The sequence below is a fragment of the Nomascus leucogenys genome, chromosome 11 (assembly GCF_006542625.1).
Source record: "Nomascus leucogenys isolate Asia chromosome 11, Asia_NLE_v1, whole genome shotgun sequence".
NCBI lineage: Eukaryota > Metazoa > Chordata > Mammalia > Primates > Hylobatidae > Nomascus > Nomascus leucogenys.
The window spans coordinates 82,858,938-82,868,338 of NC_044391.1; positions in this window are offsets into that span (position 1 = coordinate 82,858,938).

The following is a 9,401-nucleotide window of genomic DNA, read 5'->3' on the forward strand; positions in this document are numbered from 1 at the left end:
AGCTCTTCAGTTGGTTAGGCACAGGCATGAGATGGGACTGTACTTCCCAATTAACCTTTAGCCTGGCTGGCGAAGAAACCCACTCCTAGGCCCAGCCTTCCATAAATGGAGACTGAAATGCCCTATGATCAGGTGGAGACAGCCTAACTGCTGTAGAAGCTCTTGATGACAGTTTGTGGGTGTCTTTGAAATGCTTGACAGAAACTTTCTCTCTAATGTAAAAAATGAAGTGAAGCTGTGAAATTGAAATATCTTGAAAAGCTAGTAATTCATACTCTAGATAATTCTAGAGTAATAGAAAGATAAAACTCCTTTCTTTACTTAAATTATGCATAGGATTTAAAATAATACATGCAAATATTACATTTAATACTTAGAAGATTTTTTTTTTTTTTTCCTTGAGAGCCCTCCGTTGCCAGGCTGTGGTGCAGTAGCACAGTCTCGGCTCACTGCTACCTCCGCCTCCTAGGTTCACGCCATTCTCCTGTCTCAGCCTCCAGAGTAGCTGGGACTACAGACGCCCGCCACCATGGCCAGCTAATGTTTGTATTTTTTGTAGACAAGGGGTTTCACCATGTTGGCTAGGATGATCTCCATCTCTTGATTTCGTGATCTGCCCACCTTGGCCTCCCAAAGTGCTGGGACTGCAGGCGTGAGCCACTGCACCTGGCCAGAAGATTTTTTTAAGAAATAAGGTGGGTAAGCAGAAAATGAAAGTGGTAATATAAATTGACTTTCACCAAATGTCTAGTTTCTTGAGACCTTATGCCAACATGTGTCAGCAAAGTCGACCTCTACTTGAGTATAATAGAGAGGGATATTAGGGGGCCTGTGAATGTGTGTTAGAGCAGGGAGATATGTGCCTATGGGGGAAAACTCCAGCACAGTGAGAGAAAAGGCCTGGTGAAGAGTAGGTATACATTTATTCAGCTCACCTGTGGTTGGATGTTGGCCCTATGTGTGAAAAGTACAGTGTTAACTACATACCTACCAAGATAAAGGGTGTGTAGTTGAATGGTTGCATATATTTGTACATTAAACTATTTTTTTTACATTCAACTATTTTTTTTGATTGAGTGCAACTCACATAACATAAAATTAACTATTTTAAAGTGAATAATTCAGTGGCATTTAGAGCATTCACAATGTTGTAAAACTGCCATCTCTATTTCCAAATACTTTTATTGCCCCAAAGGAAATCCTGTATCTGTTAAGCAGTTGCTCCCTATTCCTCCTTCTTACCTGGCCCTGGTAATCATCAATCATCATTCTATCTTTATGAATTTACCTACTCTGGATATTGGTTTGCCTCTGTGTCTCCACCCAAATATCACCTTGAATTGTAATAATCCCCACATGTCAAGGGCAGGGCCTGGTGGAGGTAATTGAATCATGGGGCAGTTTCCCCCATGATGTTCTTGTGGTAGTGAGTGAATTCTCACAAGATCTGATGGCTTTATAAGGGGCTTCCCCCTTCAATTGGCACTCATTTTTCTCTCCTGCTGCCCTGTGAAGAGGTGCCTTCTGCTGTGATTGTAAGTTTCCTGCGGCCTCTCCAGCCTTGCAGAACTGTGAGTCAGTTAAACCCCCTTTCTTTATTCCACTGAATGGAATAATTCAGTGGCATTTAGTACATTCACAATGTTGTACAACTGCCATCTCTATTTCCAAACACATTTACTGCCCCAAAGGAAATCCTATATTTGTTAAGCAGTTGCTCCCTATTCCTTCTTCTCTCCCAGCCCTGATAACCACCAATCATCATTCCGTCTCTATGAATTTACCTATTCTGGATATTTCAGACAAATAGAATTACATAATATGTCGCCTTTTGTGTCTGGCTTCTTTCTCTTAACATAATGATTTTCAGGTTCATTTACCTTGTAGCATGTATTAGTACTTCATTCCTTTTTAAGGTTGAAAATATTGCATTGTATGTGTATACCACAATTTGTTTTTGCATTCACCTGTTGATGGGCATACATGCTGTTTCTACTTTTTGGGTATTGTGAATGGTGCTGCTATGAACATATGTGTACATGCATTTGAGTACCTGTTTTCAATTCTTGCCAGTATCTACTGCCTAACTGATTTTTTTTGACAAAGAAGTGAAGCAATGGAGAAAGTGTAGTCTTTTCAACTAATGGTGCTAGAGCAATTGGGCATCTATAGGCAAAAAAATAAACCATGACCTAACCATGATACCTCATATTAATATTAGTCCAAAATGGATCATGAATTTAAACATAAAATGTAAAACTATACAAACTCCTAAAAGAAAACATAGGGAAAAATCTTCTAGACCTAGGGCTAGGTGAACAGTTCTTAGATATGACACTAAATAGACCATCCATAAAAGGCAAAGTTAGTAAATGGGTCTGTAAAAAATTTAAAATGTTTGTGCAGCAAAATAATCTGTTAAGAGTAAGAAAAGACAAGTTACATAGAAAACATTTACAAACCACAAATTTGACAAATTTATATATCTGTATGTATCTATATCTAGACCGTACAAAGAACTTTCAAACTCAACAGGGAAAAACCAAACAGTCCAATTGGAAAATGCACAAAAGACTAGAACAGCTACTTCACCCAAGAAGAGATATAGATGATAAATAAGCTCATAAAAAGATGTTCAACATTACTAGCTGTTAGGAGAAGGCAAATTAAAACCACAAGAAGATATCACTACTCATCTGTCAGATGAGGCAAAATAGCGATCCTACCAAATGCTGGAGAGAATGCAGAGAAGCTAGGTTTCTCATACATTGTTAAGAATGTCTAATGGCACAGCCACTGTGGAAAGATATTTGGCAGTTTCTTGAAAATCAAAACATGTACTTACCATAATGACCCAGCAATTGCACTCTTGAGCATTTATCCCAGAAAGATGAAAACTTAGGTTCACAGAAACATCTGTAAACAAAAGTTTCTAGCAGCTGTGCAATAGTCCCAAACTGGAAACAGCCAAACTCTAGTACATCTATACAGTAGAATATTACTCAGCAATAAAAAGAAATGAACTGTTGATACATGCAACAATCTTGATGAATCTCAAGGGCATTATGCTGAGTGAAAAAAGCCAATTGCAAAAGGTTACTTACATACTGTATAATTCCATTTCTATAACATTTTCAAAATGACAAAACTACAGTGACAGGCATGGGGAGTGGGTGTGAAGATAAAGTGAGAATATGGGGGGTTTCTTTGTGGTGATGGAACAGTTCTGAGTCCTGATTGTGGTGACCACATAAATATATACATGGGATAAAATTTCACAGAAATAAACACACACACACACACACACACACACAAGTAAGTGAGCACAGTAAAAACTGGTGAAATTAAACAGGGTCTATGGTCTAGTTAACAGAATTATACCAAAGTCAGTTTCATGTTTTGATATTGTATATCGGCTGTCACCACTAGGGAGATGCTGGGGAAAGAGTGCAATGACTATTTTGCAATTTCCTGAGAATCTATAATTATTTCAAAATAAAGAGTTAAAAAGAAACTAAGTGGGCCGGGCGCGGTGGCTCACGCTTGTAATCCCAGCACTTTGGGAGGCCGAGGCGGGCGGATCACGAGGTTAGGAGATAGAGACCACGGTGAAACCCCGTCTCTATTAAAAATACAAAAAAAAAAAAAAAAAAAAATTAGCCAGGCGTGGTGGTGGGCGCCTGTAGTCCCAGCTACTCGGAAAGGATGAGGCAGGAGAATGGCGTGAACCCGGGAGGTGGAGCTTGCAGTGAGCCAAGATTGCGCCACTGCACTCCAGCCTGGGTGACAGAGCAAGACTCCGTCTCAAAAAAAAAAAAAAACCAACAAAAAAACTAAGTGGTGCTTGGGGATGATGACTCACACTTGTAATCCCAGCATTTGAGGAGGCTGAGGTAGGAGCATTGCTTGAGGCCATGAGTTCGAAACTAGCCTGGGCAATATAGTGAGGCCCGTCTTTACAAAAACAAACAAACAAAAAACCAAAACAAACCAACAAACAAAATAACAAAGCCAGGTGTGATGGGGGCACACCTGTAGTCCTAGCTGCTTGAGAGAATGAGGCAGTAGGATTACTTGAGCCTAGGGTTTTTTTTTTCTTTTCTTTTTTTTTTTTGAGATAGAGTCTTGCTCTGTTGCCCAGGCTAGAGTGCAGTGGTGGGATCTTGGCTCACTGCAACCTCCGCCTCCTGGGTTCAAATGAATCTCGTGCCTCAGCCTCCTGAGTAGCTGGGATTACAGGTGCATGCCACCACACCTGGCTAATTTTTTTTTTTTTTTTGTAGAGATGGGGTTTCATCATATTGGCCAGGCTGGTCTCGAACTCCTCATCTCAAGTTATTCACCCGCCTTCACCTCCCAAAGTGTTGGGATTACAGGCGTGAGCCATCGCACCCAGCTGAGCCCAGGGGTTTGAACCTGCAGTGAGCCATGATTGCACCATTGAACTCCAGCCTGAGCAACAGAATGAGTTCCCGTCTCAAAACAAAACAAACTAGAAATTAAGTGGCGAGTTAAAAATGCTCATGAGGCTGGGCGTGGTGACTCACATCTGTAATCCCAGCACTTTGGGAGGCCGAGGCGGGCAGGTCATTTGAGGTCAGGAGTTGGAGACCAGCCTGACCAACATAGTGAAACGCTGTCTCTACTAAAAATACAAAAAAAAAAAAAAAAAAAATTAACCGGGCATGGTAGCAGATGCCTGTAGTTCCAGCTACTTGGGAGGCTGAGGCTGAGGCAGAAGAATCGCTTGAACCTGAAGGCCGAGGTTGTAGTGAGCTGAGATTGCAGCACTGCACTCCAGCCTAGGCAACAGCAAGACTCCATCTCAACAGCAACAACAACAACAACAAATGCTCATGAAAGTACTAGGACATATCTGTATTTTATTAATACTTTGAATAAAGGCAACAATGATTTTGAACATAAAAACAGAAGTGTGATATTAGGTTTTGCTGAGCTTTCTCGGTAAGAGGAAGTCCTTGTCTTTTGAGTGCCTGGTGGAGTAGGGAAGATAGTTTGGTAAATGGCACATTGTCTACTGGGAGGTAAGCAAATATAAGCAACCACTTACAATCCCTGAATCAAATGAATTGAGTAATTCCAAGCAAAGTGTGGCAGGAATTTAGAGGAAGGAGATTTTATAGTGGCCTGAATGGCCGGAAAAATATTTCCTGGATGAGGTGACTTTTAAAGTGACCCTTGAAAAATGGATTTGATTTAGAAGATGAGAAAGAGAACAGGGAAAGCTTCCGTGGATGTCTTAGATTTTTTTTTGGTTACTATTTTCTTAATCAAACTTCTACTTTATCTCAAAGCTTATTCTTTTATGCCTTTAGCCTCTGAAGCCAGATGTGTCTAGGCATCCAGCTTCAGAGGAGGTGTGCAGGCACACCTTGTTTTATTGCACTTCACGGACATTGTGTTTTTTACAAATTGAAGTTTTATGGCAAACCTCCATTGAGCAAGTCTATTGGTGCCATTTTCCCAACAGTATGTGCTCACTTTGTGTCTCTGTGTCAAATTTTGGCAATTCTCTACATATTTCAAACTTTAAAATTATTATTGTATCTGTTATGCTAATCTGTGATCAGTGATCTTAGATGTTCCTATTGTAACGATTTGGGGCACCATGAACTATGACCATATAAGACAGTGAACATAATTGATAAATATTATGTGTGCTCTGACTGCTCCATTGACTGGCCCTTCTCCTATCTCTCTTCCTTTCCTCAGGCTTCCCTATTTTCTGAGACAAAACAATAATGAAATTACGGCTGTTAGTAGCCTTACAATGGCTGCTAAGTGTTCAAGTAAAAGGAGAGTCCCATCTCTCACTTTAAATCAAAAGCTAGAAATGATTACACTTAGTGAGAAAGGCAGGTTGAAAGCCAAGACAGGCCAAAAGCTAAGCCTCTTGAGCCAAACAGTTAGCTGACTTGTAAATGCAAAGGAAAAGTTCTTGGGAATCAGAAGTGCCACTCCAATGAACACAAACGATAAGAAAATATAATGCCTGATTGTTGATATGGAGAAAGTTTTGGTTGTTTGGATAGAAGATCAAACTGGCCACATTTCCTTAAGCCAAAACCTAATTCAGAGCAAGGCTCAAACTCTCTTCAATTCTATGAAGGCTGAGAGAGGTGAGGAAGCTGCAGAAGGAAGGTTTGAAGCTAACAGAGGTTTGTTCAGGAGGTTTAAGGAAAGATGCCATCTACAAGGTGAAGTAGCAAGTGCTGATGTAGAAGCTGCAGCAAATTACCCAGAAGATCTAGCTAAGATCACTGACGAAGATGGTTGCACTGAACAACAGATTTTCAATGTAGACAAAATAGCCTTCCATTGGAAAAAGATGCTATCTGGGACTTTTACAACTAGACAAGAGAAGTCAATGACTGGCTTCAAAGCTTCAAAAGACAGGCTGACCCTTGTTAGGGGCTAATGCAGCTGGTGACTTTTTTTTTTTTTTAATTATACTTCAGGTTTTAGGGTACATGTGCACAATGTGCAGGTTTGTTACATATGTATCCATGTGCCATGTTGATTTCCTGCACCCATTAACTCGTCATTTAGCATTAGGTGTATCTCCTAATGCTGTCCCTCCCCCCTCCCCCCACCCCACAACAGTGCCCGGAGTGTGATGTTCCCCTTCCTGTGTCCATGAGTTCTCATTGTTCAATTCCCACCTATGAGTGAGAACATGCGGTGTTTGGTTTTTTGTCCTTGCGATAGTTTACTGAGAATGATGTTTTCCAGTTTCATCCATGTCCCTACAAAGGACACGAACTCATCATTTTTTATGGCTGCATAGTATTCCATGGTGTATATGTGCCACATTTTCTTAATCCAGTCTATTGTTGTTGGACATTTGGGTTGGTTCCAACTCTTTGCTATTGTGAATAGTGCCGCAATAAACATACGTGTGCATGTGTCTTTATAGCAGCATGATTTGTAGTCCTTTGGGTATATACCCAGTAATGCGATGGCTGGGTCAAAGGTGACTTTAAGTTGAAGCCAATGCTCATTTACCATCTGAAAAACCTAGACCATTAAGAATTATGCTAAGCCTACTCTGCCTGTGCTCTGTAAATAGAACAACAAAGCCTGGATGAGAGCACATCTGTTTACAGTGTGATTTACTACATATTTTAAGTCCATTGTTGAGACCTACTGCTCAGAAAAGAAGATTCCTTTCAGTATACCTGGTCATCTAAGATCTCTGATTAAGATACACAAGGAGATGAATGTTGTTTTCATGCCTGCTAATATATTTATTCTTCAGTCCATGGATCAAGGACTAATTCAACTTTTAAGTCTTATTATTTAAGAAATACGTTTTGTAAGACTATAGCTGCCATAGATAATGATTCATCTGGTGGATCTGGGCAAAATACACTGAAAAGCTTCTGGAAAGGATTCACCATTCTAGATGCCATTAACAACATTTGTGATTCATGGGAGGAAGTGAAAACATCATTAACAGGAGTGTGAAAGGCATACATTCCAACCCTCATAGATGACTTTGCAGAGTTCAAGATTTCAGTGAAGGAAGTAACTGCTGATATGGTGGAACTAGCAAAAGAACCAGAATTAGAAGTGTAGCCTGAAGGTGTGACTGAATGGCTATAATCTCATGATCAAATTTTAGCGGATGAAAAGTTGCCTCCTACAGATGGGCAAAAAAAGTGTTTTTTTGAGATGAACTCTACTACTGGTGAAGATGCTGTGAGCATTGTTGAAATAACAACAAAGAATTTAGAATATTACATAAATTTGGTTGATAAAGCAGTGGAGGGGCTTGAGAGGATTGACTCCAATTTTGAAAGGAGCTCTATGTGAGCAAAATGCTATAAACGGCATCACATGTTACAGCGAAATCTTTCATGAAAGGAAGAATCAATCGAAGTGGCAAGCTTCGTTGTTGTCTTATTTTATGAAATTTCCAAAGCCACACCAACCTTTAGAAACCATCACCCGGATTGGTCAGCAGTCATCAACATTGAGGCAAGACCCTTCCCCAGCAAAAAGATTGCTACTCAATGGAGGCTCAGATGATCATTAACTTGTTTTTAGCAATAAAGTATCTTTTAATAAAGTATGTACATTGTTATTTTAGACATGGTACTATTGCACATTTAGTAGACTATAATATAATGTAAACATAGCTTTTATGTGCTCTGGAAAACACAAAATTTATGTGGCTAATTTTATGACAATATTCACCTTATTGCTGTGGTCCGGAACCAGACTTGCAATATCTTTGGGGTATGCCTGTATGATAAAAATTGACCATGGGGACTGGCACAAAATGTGCTTGCTTTGAAGCTTAAAGAGAGTTTAGACTTAGTTTGTAGTTCTTCCAAGGGAACTTTTCTTTGGAATGGGAAAGTATGACTTTTAAGTTTTGAGTCCTACTGCCATTTCCTGGGAGGCAGTAAGCTGAAGTCATACAGCTGGAAACTCTGCCGAAATAAGATTATTTCTTCCACTATAGTGTTTTGTCAGGAAGAACTTGAAAAATGAATTGAAACTGAAAATCAAGTACAACTGACAATAAAGAATATTGCCCCATTAGGAACACAACAAACCATTTGCAGTTAATAGAGTCTTGATTCTGTATTTTCTTGTGTTTAATTATTGGGCTCTAGCCCAGAGAAGCCAAATTCAAAAAAAGCTAAGTGCCAGATATGAATAGCCCCTTGATCACAAGCAATTTATTTCAACATTTGTTGTAATGATGGACTTACATTTTACTTGGTCCTCTTTACTTAATTGGCAATTATTAACTCTCACATATTATTAATTAATAAAGTTATACGATCTTTGCAGTAACTAATTCATACTTTAGAAGAAGACTGAAATAGCCATTTAAACTGTCTGTGAAGAAAAGATGGCCTCACTGAACCAACTACTTGAGTACCGTTTCAATTACAGCAAGAATCCCAGCCATTTAGGCTAAAAAGAGCTCTGGAGATTCCCTTATTCAATAGCCTCATTTCACAGGTGAGGAAAACAAGACCAGAAGAAGATGCTTCTCTTTCAGGGAATAAGTGGTTTTCAAGCTGTTCATTCATTCAATTGTTTGTTACTTGTTCAATCTGAGCACCTATGAGCCAGATATGTATTGTTCTGAGTGCTGGGGATATTGGGACCTGCTCCTAGGGGGCTTACATAGTGTGTATGTGGAAGAGGAATTAGAAAAGACTACACTTTTGGATTAACTAGCAATTTCATCACAGTGATAAGTGCACTAAAGAAAAGAAGAACAAAGAAGAGAATTCTGATTGGGAGGAAGGGGGTGTTCAGGGAGAACTTTTTCAAGGAGATGACATTTAGGCTGAGGCCTGAATGATGAAAAGTCCTCATCATCTTTGTTATGATAATGGAGGAGGTTCTCACAGGTC